This window comes from Tupaia chinensis, unplaced genomic scaffold (assembly GCF_000334495.1).
Source record: "Tupaia chinensis unplaced genomic scaffold, TupChi_1.0 Scaffold000014_1, whole genome shotgun sequence".
NCBI lineage: Eukaryota > Metazoa > Chordata > Mammalia > Scandentia > Tupaiidae > Tupaia > Tupaia belangeri.
The window spans coordinates 646303-659240 of record NW_006159444.1 but is presented as its reverse complement, the minus strand read 5'-3'; positions in this window follow the sequence as shown (position 1 = coordinate 659240).

The following is a 12938-nucleotide window of genomic DNA, read 5'->3' as shown; positions in this document are numbered from 1 at the left end:
GGTGGCTTAGAACTCACGCCGGGCGCGTGTGCGTGCATGCCCAAGATCCTGAGAGGAGAATGGAGGAGAAGGGATTGTGGCATGACCGTCCCCTCTGGGGGGTGATTTCTCGCTTTCTGTCTCTATGTCTCTCTCTGTTTGTCTGGCGAGCACACGCGCTCTATAGTGAAAACCTCTCAAAAAAAATTTTTTTTTTGCTCCAAAATAAACTTGTAGTAATTCCATTTTTCTATGAACTTTTTGACATCCCCTCATATAAAAATGTTGTCTGCTACATAAATGTTCCAAACACTTCCTATGGGGTATCAATTACTGTTTTTTGTTTGTTTGTTTTTTCCTTCCACAAAATCAATATCTGATTTTAAAATCTTAAAAAAAGTTTTTTGGAGAGGTTTTTGCTATAGAGCATGTGCGTGTACCAGAAAGATAGAGAGACAGAGAAAGAAAGCAAGAAATCACCCCCCGAGGGGATGGTCACATCGCAATCCCTTCTCCTCCATTGTCCACTTGGGATCTTGGGCACGCATGCACATGTGCCCGGTGTGAGTTTAAACCACCGAGTTGAGGACTCAAACTGTAGTCAGCTACATGGGAGTCCAGTGACACAGCCATTATGCCAACTGCTGGTCCCCAAAATCTTTAAATTTTAAAATCTTTTATTTTAGCCAAATTTCTGGGCTAGTTTACAAAAGTAGAGTGAAAAAATAAAATTTTGATCTTTATCAAACACTAAGGAAGTTAATCCAAACTTTGTTCTCTATGGTTTTTTGTTTTTAATGTTTGAATGTAAATTCTTTCCTTTTCTGAATTTTCTAATCCAACCTCTTTGTTCTTGATCTTTTTCATGGTCATCCAAATCTGTAGTCATGAGATGTATCTTTCTGAGCTGTCCTGTCTTCCTTCAATCCAGGGGGGAAAAAAAAGCATTTTGTGTTTAGAGTGGTGCACATAGCCACTGGAGACTTGTCTGAGGCAGAAAGAAAGGGAGCCATGTTAGCTGGGTTCAGACCACCCTTCAGCCAAATTACCTACCGTGAAAAAAAAATGTGTTAAAGTTTTCCAATTTGGAAATGCCTCCAATGACCCAAGGAGAGGTAGGTGGGGACAAGGGAGATTTTCTCAGAAGGAATTAGGGCATAAACAATGTAATGTTAATGATGACACTCACTGCCTTTTTGCACAAATTACTCTAAAGGGAGAGATGTAGAAGTAGCTACAAAGGCGTATGGCTTTAAAGTCAAATGTCCATCAGTTATAAACTATCTGAGTTGAATCATCATAACTAATAGTTTCTTTCCTGAGTAATTAGGTTAATTTCAAGGACTTTGATGTTCATGAACTAAATAAGCCAAGCTTTAAAAGGTCTGAAAAATTAAAAAATATACATAAATGGTCTGTTTTGTAAAATACATATGTTTTTCTTTATAAAGGGGGAGGACAATGTAAATAATACACAGAATTATAAGAATGCCTGCAAGGTGGGGAACTGGAAAATGTTGAAATTCTATTTCTATTTGACTTAAAATGCTACTTTCAATACATTTCCTAAATTCTTTCCTTAGTTTTAGCACTTAAAAGGATAACGATCTTTCTCAGAAAGTGTTAGATAATTCACTCATCTCAACTAATGTTAGTCAAGCACTTTATGACAAAAAAAGTCATTATTTTTAACAGGGAGGTGTGTTCAAAATTCTGTAAGTCCACTGGAAATATACATCTGGAATTTATGAGCACTTAACTAAATATTAAATGTCCACAGAGGACATCCACAATTTGTACATGTAATCCCTACTAGGGCTGGCAAAAATATAGTTACCGGAAGACCAAATGTAAGCCTGATAAGATCAAACTGGGGGGCCAAAGAGGGGGCACCATTGTTTTCCAAATTAGGTTTTAGGTGTAAAATTCAAATGACCTAAAATTATGGGGCAAGAGGAGTATTTTGGTCTCTGGGCCATTCACCAGTTTTATTGGGACATATTTTACTTTGCTACCATTCAAAAAGAAAGTGAAAAATAAATCCCTACAACATAGATTCATCCATAGGACTTGCCTTTTAAATCTCAAAGCCACTCCTCCAAAAGCAGTCCTTACTTGAAATAGGACATTTCAGAGCAGGTCAGTTACTGATAATCTCTCCTGGTCTGCAGATTAGCCACTCTGATATTATCTGTAACCACACAGCTTGACTAAGTAAGAACTATTGAACAAGCTATATTTTTAAATTTCTCTGTGGGCTGCATTCCTTTCCTAAGACAAGCTGTCTTATGGTTTTGGCAACTATGACAGCAGTTCCTAAAGATGAGCACAGAGGTACAGCTTTTTGTTTGTTTCTTTCTTTCTTTCATTTGTCAGAGGGTGCATACACTTGTGGGAGAGAGATAGAGAGAGATACAGAAAGAGAGAGAGAATGAAAAAATATGTCTCCATGGGATATGATCACACCTCAATCCCTGTTCTACTTCTCCCTTCAGGATTTTGGACATGTAGACACATACACACGTGTTTCTCAAGTCACTAGATCTGGGACTTGAACTGTGTGGTTGGCCATGTGGGATCTAGCCACCTTCACCATCACACCGTGGACTGACTCAGAGTGCAGTTATTTTATTGATATAAGTTTTGTTCCACGAAACACAACCCAGAAATATGCCAGAACCACACACTTTAGGATCCTTGGGTCTACCAGCCAGTCTATGTCATTCAGAGAAAAAGTCTCAAACTCTGAAAAGCAATCCTATTTAAAAGTTCCTTTGAGGGTCTGTTGAAGAGGTGTTGGATAAATAAAGTTTACACCTGTGTGGGATTCCCATCCCACCAGCTGCTGCAAAACCACAATACCGTGGTTTTTCTACAGACCACAGATTTGGTGTTTTAATGGAGAAAGCTAATTTCTGTTATGAATTAGAATGTTAAAAAGTCTGTGATATATATATACTTTTTAATTTTCAAATTGTCATAGCTTTGCTAATATAAATATCCAATGTTTTGTTACTTTCAGAACTCTGCGTAGTAGGAGGTGTAAATTAGCATGTAAGAAGAAAAATGAGAATTTTTGTTTATGTTTATTTTATTACTTCTTTTCTTTCCAGAAAGTGTGTTTACTCACCAAAGAGAGAGACAGAGAAACAGAAAGGGAGAGGAAAAAGCACCTCTCCTCACGGGGAATGGTCATACCACAGAATTTTGTCTTCCATTTCTCTCTCCTTTCAGATTTTGGTCACTCATGCACACATGCCCAGCATGTTTCTCAACCTGCCAGTTCAGGACTCAAACTGTGGGGCACGCCATGTGGAAACACCAGACAATGGAGCCAGCTTGTATTTATTTTTGTAACATTCTCTCTACACTCTTTTTTTTTTTGTATGCTTAGGATATATGGAACATGATATATTTAAAGATAATTTACATATAGAATATATTGTTAACATAGAGTACATGATTGAAATTTAATTATTCAGAGGTCATAGATATTTTAGAAAGATACTATTCCTGCACAGTTTGGGCTGATGTCTCAAAAGATATTAAAAACAAAAACAAAACAAACCCAAGCAACATAATGTGGAAAGCAAGTACTCACATAAGCAGAAGTTGGAACTGGTTTTGCTATCTTTAGACTCAAGGTTATTAGAAGGTTGAGTTAAGGTTGGGATAGCTAATAGAGTTTCTTGGGGAAAAAACTTGTTGAATTGCGGTGGTATTATTTTTTCTTCCCACTTCAGGGGGGAAAAAAAGGAGGATTTGCTTTCCTCCCTTGAAGCAGAATAACAAAAATTTCAAGGAGAACACTTTGCAGGTTAGACTTTGGAAGACACAATGAATTAGTATCTGAATCATACCTGAAAAAGTGTTTAAGACCTTCATATTTGACAAATACAATGAACTAGGTTGAAACTCTCCAAAAATGCTCAGCAGGATATTTATTTTAGAAATGTATGCTTTCGTTGAATGAAAGAATTGATTTATCCTGGAGAACCTTCTGAGCTCCCAGTCCTCAGATGCCTTCTTACAGCACGTCACACAAGGGTTTGCTTTGAGGGATCCGGGGGGATTTCCCTGCTACGTTGCTGCTGCCCTCACCTCCCACAGGTCATGTGTGGCTCTTTCGGCTCAATGCAGGATTTATCTGTCAGACTGAAACAAGTAGTTCCTCCTACGGCTGCTCATGCATTTGTTAAAGTTCACAGACTTTCCCAGAGGACCGGAGAAGTCCTGCAGCTTTGTGTCTAACTTACATTCTTCTTTTCTATGTCCCCCTTGTTCAAGTCTGGATTATTTCCAGAGACAGTTTTCTCTAGGTAGCTCAACCATGAACCACACAAAGGCCAGAGACACTGAGAGGCAGACTCTCTGGGGTTACAAAAAAATGGGGTTGTGGGCTTCAGGATAAACATGTGCTCCATTGCTTACAGAGCTGAGCCGATGCTAGTGGGAAATTGCTGGATGAATCTCAGTAATGACAACAGCAGTTACAGAGTAGATGCTCTGAAAACTGATAGGGGCATTAAAAAAATACACCATGAGAATAAAACAATATAATCATCTGAAAATAAAATCCAAAGTAAAGGTTTAATGTCAGATTATACACAGCTGAGGGATGAGTGGATTTTATTACACATATGAAGAAATATCCTCAATGAATTTCATGCAGGAGAAATAAAAATAAATTGGCATCTATATGTAACTTATAGTGAAAATGTTGATTACCAGAGATAGAGATGATATTGAAAGAAGATAGATTTTTAAAAAAATCATCCTTTAAAGTACAGCAATTAATCTGAGAAATTGATGACTACTCAACAGTAACACTGGGAGTCGGTGGAGTAGATAATTATATTACAATTGCAGACGGAGAGTACCAATTTAGAGTTGTATATTCAGAAAAATGTTCAAAAACAAGGGTGAAATATATTTTTAGATTAATAAGAACAGAAAGGCTGAAAGAGTCTTGCTTAAGGTTTAGCAGGACTGCAGTCATTTTGAAATTAAGAAAGGCCTGTAACAAGAACCATCTGACCAAATGCTGCCTCATAGGAAGCTCTGAGGACTGGTTAGATGAGAAACCAAGAACCAGTATTTGAAGTAAAACAGGAATCAGGATGATTACTCAAGGGAAAGCGATTGACTCTCTAAATGACTGTAGTGAGCAATGATTTGCACGGGCTTATGTCTTGTGTAAATACCAAAAATATGTTGAGGTTTTAGAGACAGTTTGACGGTGCTTGCTATCTCCCTATAACTGGTTACAGAAATAAACTCCCTTCTCCAGATTCTGCCATTTATTTCACTGATTATGAGCAGAAGCACTCATACCTAGTTGCTTGGAAAAAAAGGTTGCCATCAAAACTGGGAACCAGCAGTTAGCGTAATGGCTATGTCGCTGGACTCCCACGTAGTCGACCACGGTTCGTGTCCCGGACCCGGTGGCTTAAAACTCACGCCGGGCGCGTGTGCGTGCGTGCCCAAGATCCCGAGAGGAGAATGGAGGAGAAGGGATTGCGGCGTGACCATCCCCCCTGGGGGGTGATTTCTCACTTTCTGTCTCTATGTCTCTCTCTGTCTGTCTGGCGAGTGCACATGCCCTACAGTGAAAATCTCTCCAAAAAAAAAAAAAGGTTGCCATCAAAACACTTTAACAAAAAAAAATTTTTTTTTGAGAGAAATATTTTGGCAGTAGGGTGTGTGTGCTTGCCAGAAAGACAGAAAGTGAGAAATCACCCCCTAGCGGGAATGGCCACACTGCAGTCCGTTTTCCTCCATTCTCCTCTCAGGTATGCACACTCACTTAGCATGAGTTTTAAGCGTCCAGGTCTAGGACTCAAACCCCATTGACTACATGGGAGTCCAGCCACGTAATTATTATGCCATCTGCTGGTTCTAACAAAAGAAACATTTAAAGGATATACTTCCAGAAGAGGTGAAATGAAAGCAGAGCATAGATAGGAGACATATGATGGTATCAAGTAAAGAAAATATAAGCATGCCTATAACACTAAGCATTGAGGTCATGAACAGAAATGGTGAGGTTAAATGCGTGGGGTTAAACAGCAGATGCAAGGGATCCCGTGGGGTGCAGTGGTAACACAATGGACTTGCATAAGACAGTTCATGGGTTCATATTCAGAGACCTCCCCGAACATGCCAGGCACATGCCTGGATGGCCATGATCTGGACTGGCTGAGAGTGAGGGCAGGTCACCCAATGAAGATCCTGTTGGGGATGACTTTTTCTCTTTCTTTCTTTGGAAGAAATAAATACACTTTAAACAATATCAGAAGATACCATTAAAATGTGAAATAATTTTATATAAATCAAAGGAGTAGGACTAGTGATAAACATTCTCAGAACAATTCATTTTTAGAGAAAGGGATATTGTGTAATTTTTTACTTTAGCGTTTTAAAATGAACTATGTGTGCTAAATTTAAATAAGGAGTATATCATCTTATCTGAGAAAGGAGAAAATAGAAGTGCGAGGAAAATAAAGGAAAACTTCAACTAAGAGAGGACAAGAAAAAGGAAACAAAAACTAATGAAATGGAAAAACATTAAAGAAGATAAATACAAACAAATCAAATGTATTCTTATTAAAAGCCACAGACTACAAGAACAGTAGAAGGGAAGAAAGAAAGATTAGAAAACACTTTCCAAAAAATGGAGAAAATGGAACACATTCTAACATTCTATGAGACTAGTATATGCTTGTATAATTTTTTAAAACTTTATTGAGATGTAATTCATATAATATATAATTTATCCATTTAAAGTTCACAATTCAGTAGCTTTGAATATGATCATATATATAGAACCATCACCACAATTTTAGAATTTTTTTTACTGCTTTATAAAGAAGCCTTATACCCTTTACACTGGGTTTGTTGTAGATGTTTTTATCAAGTTGTTGCAATTCTCTTCAACTCCTAATTTGTTGAGTTTATTATTATTTTTATAAAAGGTGTGAATTTTGTCAGAGACTTTCATCTTTTGAGATACTTAAGTGATTTTTGATTTTCATTTAATGAATACAGTGTAGCACATTAGCTAATTTTGGGATGTTGAATCTTGGATTCTTGGAATAAATCCCTCTTGGTTGCAACATGTTATTATTTTTACATTTTGTTATACTGAGTTTGCTAACATTTTGTTGAGAAGTTTAGTATCCAGTTTTGTAACAGATATTGGTCTATAGTTTTCTCATGGTGTTTTTGTTTGGTTCTGGATTCAGGATAACACCAGCCTCATAAAATGGGTTCAGAAATGTTATCTCATTGCTATGGACCGAATCTGTGTGTCACTGACAATTGATATGTTAAAACTGTAGCCCCATATATGATGGTCACAAGGGTAGAGCCTTCATGAGTGGGATTAATACCCTTATAAAAAGTGATAGGAGGGACCAGCAGCTAACGTAATGGCTATGTCGCTAGACTCCCATGTAGTCGACCATGGTTCGAGTCCCGGACCCGGTGGCTTAAAACTCATGCCGGGCATGTGTGTGTGCATACCCAAGATCCCGAGAGGAGAATGGAGGAGAAGGGATTGCAGTGTGGCCATACCCCCGGGGGGTGATTTCTCACTTTCTGTCTCTCTGTCTCTCTCTGTCTGTCTGGCGAATGCACACGCCCTATAGCAAAAACCTCTCAAAAAAAAGAAAAGTGATAGGAAAGTTTACATTCTCTCTTTTGCTCTCCATCAGTAAGGGTGCAAGAAAATGGCCATCTGAAAACTAGGAAGCAAGCCCTCATCAGGTGTCAGGCCAGCTGGTTTCTTGATGAGAGACTTCTCAGTCTCCAAAGCAGTAAGAAGCAAATTCCTGTTGATTAAATCATCCAGTCTATGATATTTTGTTATAGCAACCTGAACTAAAATACTCATATTCTATTTGTTCAAAGAGTTAAGAAGGAATTAGCATCAGTTCTTCTTAAGTATTGAGTAGAAGTCAGTAAGGAAGCTATCTGGATCAGGCTTTTCTTTAAGGGTAGTTTTTTTGTTTTCAGTTACTAATTCAATTTGATCACTTGTTACAGGTCTACATACATTGTGTATTCTTTTTTAAAATTTTTATTTCAATTTAGTTTATACATTCAATCACATATGTCATTTATCTTGCAAAGTGAATATTCCATCATGTATACATTTTTCACCAATCCAGTTTAGAATACTATACACATTATCTTCAATAAATAATAACCCATATTTTTATCCCATAAATGCCTTGTCTCTCTATTTTTCTCCCTAATGTCCTTCCTCAGACTCCTCCTTCACCTACCCTCTTCTCACACTATATCTGGTATTTATAACCATTTTCTATGTTTCTATACCCTCTAGTCATTCAGTTTGGCTACAGCGTATTGACTGTCAGTATATATTAAGTGGAGACATACAATGCCTCTCCTTCATATCCTGGCTTGCTACATTCAGTAGTAAACCTTCCATATTAATTCACTTTCTGTCAAAACCCAGGGTCTTGTTATTTTTTATGGTTGAATAGTATTCCATAGAGTATATGTGCCACACTTTTTCAAGCCGTTCATTTGTTTGTCAGCTTTTGGGTTGGTTCCATGTCTTAGCAATTGTGAATAATGCTGCAATAAACATCAATGTGCAAGCACTTTTCTGAATAAGGATTCTTCTGTCCTTTGGGTAGATACTAAGGAGTGGGATTGCTGGATCATACTGTAGTTCTATTTGTAGATTTTGAGCAATCTCTATATTGTTCTCCACAGTGGCTGGACCAATTTATATTCCCACCAGCAGTGTAGGAGAGTTTGCCTTTCTCAGAGGCAATTTCAATAGCTAGTATCTTTCTATGTATTTGTCCATTTCATCTAGATTATCTACTTTGCTCATCTACAACTGTTTATAGTATATTTTTATAATTTTTTATTATTTCTATAATAATGGTAGAAATGCCCCTTCTTTTTTTTTATCTACTGATTTGAGCCTTGCTTTGTTTTTCTTAGTCTAGATAAAGGATTGCCAAATTTTTATTCTTTAAAATAAACAGTTTTAGGCTTCACTAATTTCCTCTATGTCTTCTCTAGTTCTTTACTTTCTGCTCTGATATTTTATTTCTGCTACTTATTAAATATTCCTGTTGTTACTAGTAAATATATTCCACTATATAGGAAAGGTCTAGCATTACATTGGATCCATGTTATTTTATACACTTGTTTTAAAAATATATCAAAACAAGAAAAGAAAAAAAAAACAAGATTTATTGCCTGTTTTAATTAAATAATTACTTTTACTGGCGCTCTTTGTTCTTTTATGAGGAGTCACATAACAATTTACGATTATTTGCTTTTATCCTGAATATTTACCTTAGTATTTCTTCAAAAGTATGTTTGCTAACAATAAATTCTATCTGTTTAGTATATGTGGGAAAATCTTTCATTCACTTCAGTTTTCAAAAATAGTTTTGCTGAATATAAACAGAAATTTTCCTTGGCAGTTTTTATTTTCTTTTAGCAATATGTTACACCACTACCTTCAAATAACCACTGTTTATACTAAGAAGTAACTATTAATCTTATTGGAGTTGCCTCAGTTTTTGTCAGATCAAGTTTTTATTTTGCCTTCAGTATTTCATTTGTTTGTTTTGAGAGATTTTTGCTATAGGGCGTGTGTGCTTGCCAGAGAGACAGAAAGCGAGAAGTCATCCCCTGCCTCCCAGGGAGATGGCCATTCTGCAGTCCCTTCTTCTCCATCCTCCTCTTGGGATTTTGAGCATACAAACACACACGAATTTCAAGCTGTAGAAGCTGGGACTTGAATCATGGTTGGCCATGTGAGAGTCTAGCACCTTAACCATCTGCTAACCCTGGTTTTTAGTTTTGAAAGATAAAATTCCACTGGATAGGCAATTCTAGGTCATTTTTTTTCCTTTCAACACTTTGATTTTTGTGCTTCACTTCTTTCTTGGTTGCATAGTTTCAGAATAGAAGTCCAATATAACTCTTATCCACTATTCTTTATAGGTAAGGTTTTTTTTTTTTTCACTCTTGTTTACTTCAAGATATTATTTTGTTTTTGATTTTCTGCAGTTTGAATATTACATATCTGGGTGTAGATTTTTTAGTATGTAAACTGTTTGGTATTACCTTTGTTTTCTGAATCTGTGGTTTGGTTCCTGTCAAAATTATTAGGTAGTATTACTTAAAATATTTTAAAATTTGTTTCTTTTTTATTTCTTCTTCGATTATAGTATTTCCATTATGAGTATATTACTCAATAATGTTTCTTGGATATTTTGTTACATATTATTTTCGGTCTTTGCATTTCACTTTAGGAAGTTTCTATTGGCATATTTTTAAACCTACTTGCAAACACATTCCCATGTCATCTACTCATGAGCTTGTATTCATTTCTGTTAGTGTTTTTGATATCTAACACTTTATTTTTTTATCTTTTAATAGGGCGTGTGTGCTTGCCAGAGAGACAGAAAGCGAGAAGTCATCCCCTGCCTCCCAGGGAGATGGCCATTCTGCAGTCCCTTCTTCTCCATCCTCCTCTTGGGATTTTGAGCATACAAACACACACGAATTTCAAGCTGTAGAAGCTGGGACTTGAATCATGGTTGGCCATGTGAGAGTCTAGCACCTTAACCATCTGCTAACCCTGGTTTTTAGTTTTGAAAGATAAAATTCCACTGGATAGGCAATTCTAGGTCATTTTTTTTCCTTTCAACACTTTGATTTTTGTGCTTCACTTCTTTCTTGGTTGCATAGTTTCAGAATAGAAGTCCAATATAACTCTTATCCACTATTCTTTATAGGTAAGGTTTTTTTTTTTTTCACTCTTGTTTACTTCAAGATATTATTTTGTTTTTGATTTTCTGCAGTTTGAATATTACATATCTGGGTGTAGATTTTTTAGTATGTAAACTGTTTGGTATTACCTTTGTTTTCTGAATCTGTGGTTTGGTTCCTGTCAAAATTATTAGGTAGTATTACTTAAAATATTTTAAAATTTGTTTCTTTTTTATTTCTTCTTCGATTATAGTATTTCCATTATGAGTATATTACTCAATAATGTTTCTTGGATATTTTGTTACATATTATTTTCGGTCTTTGCATTTCACTTTAGGAAGTTTCTATTGGCATATTTTTAAACCTACTTGCAAACACATTCCCATGTCATCTACTCATGAGCTTGTATTCATTTCTGTTAGTGTTTTTGATATCTAACACTTTATTTTTTTATCTTTTAGAGTTTTCTTTCCTGTGCTTACATTATCCATCAGTTGCCTCAGGGTAGTGGATAGGACTAGACTAGAAAAGGGAAAAGGTAGCTTTCTCTACTTTGAAAATATTATAGTTTTAGAAGTGTCCTACATCTTGTTTCACATGAACGTTACATGAGTGCATACAGTTGTCAGAATTAACCTGGGCAAACCAGGTGGGCTGATGGTTAAGGCAGTTGGGTCTCAGATGGCTGAATCCATGATTTGAGCCAGGGACCTGTCATCTTGAAGGATACGCTGGGTGTACGAGTGCATGTGCCTCCAAAATTCTGAGAGGAGAATGAAAGAGAAAGGATTGTAGCATGGTCATCCCCTCTGAAAGATGATTTCTCACTTTGTCTCTGTCTCTCTCTGGTGAGCACGCACTCCCTGTAGCAGATTTCAAAAAAAAGAGAGATAATTAACCAAACAGAAGCTTTAAATAATGTGTACTTTTATTATAAGTACTTTATACTTCAATAGAAGAATTATGCTCATTAAAATGTATTTCTTTTATAAAGAATTATTTTATTTAATTTCATTCATTCATTCATTTATTTTAATTTGACCAGAAATACACAGAGAGAAAGGGAGAAAGCAAGCCACCAGGTCCAGGACTTGAACCATGGTCACCCATGTGGGAGTGTCCAGTTCCTTAACTACTACACCACTTGCTGGTCCCCTAAAAATTTTTTCTTATTGTAACTAGGAACTGAGGAAAAACGATGATTATTCTAACAAACCTGAAAATCAAGTGATGGTTAATTTTGTGTCATTTGAGCTAGATCAAGTCATTCAAATGCTTAAACATTATTCTAGATATTTCTGTGCCAATGTTTAAGAAAATTTTCAAATATTTTCCCTCTACTTCTTTATTTATTATTTACTGATCTCTTTCATGAGAAAGAGAAGCAGAAATACAGAGACAGACAGACAAAGGGACAGACATCCCCAGCAGGGTCTTCATGCTGCAATTCACTGTAAGTCTCAGCCAACCTGGCTCACAAGCATCTGTATCTGCATACTAAGGACATGAACCCAGGACCTTCTCATGTGGGCCCAGTCGTGTTACAACTGTACCATATCTTGACCTCTATGCCTCCTTTTTAACTATACATTGCATCTTTAAATCCTTCTTCTCCTTTCACATCCTACTATACGTAGTTTAAAGAAGCCACACAGCCACCTGAATATTTCGCTGCTTAGGTAGTTCTTCTGCCAGATATCCTCATTGCACTTAAGATCTGCCTTCCATATAGCACTCAGACATAAACACAATTTGCCAAGTTCTATGCTATTTCATTATAAGGATGGTCTTACCTTCTGACAATTCCTTCTTCATTTCTACCTAAGACCTCATCAGAATACTCTTAACATCCATAGTTCTATTAACATTCTGCTAACAACCACTTAGGTAATCTCTAAGAAGATTCAGACTTTCCTTGCAGCTAGTCTGTTTTTATAAGCTCTCATCAGAATTGTCCTGAATGTGTTTGTGGCAAAATGGGATTTTTCTAGCCTGGTTCTCCAAGCTCTTCCAGTAACTGCCCATTACCCAGTTCCAAAGCTACTTTCACATGTTCAGGTACTCATGGAAACACTCACTTCTCCGGTGCCATCTTTCTGTCTTAGCTCATTTTTTTACTGCTGTAACAGAAAAACTAAAACTGGGTAATTTATAGTAAACAGAAATTTGGTGGCTCATGATTCTGGAGG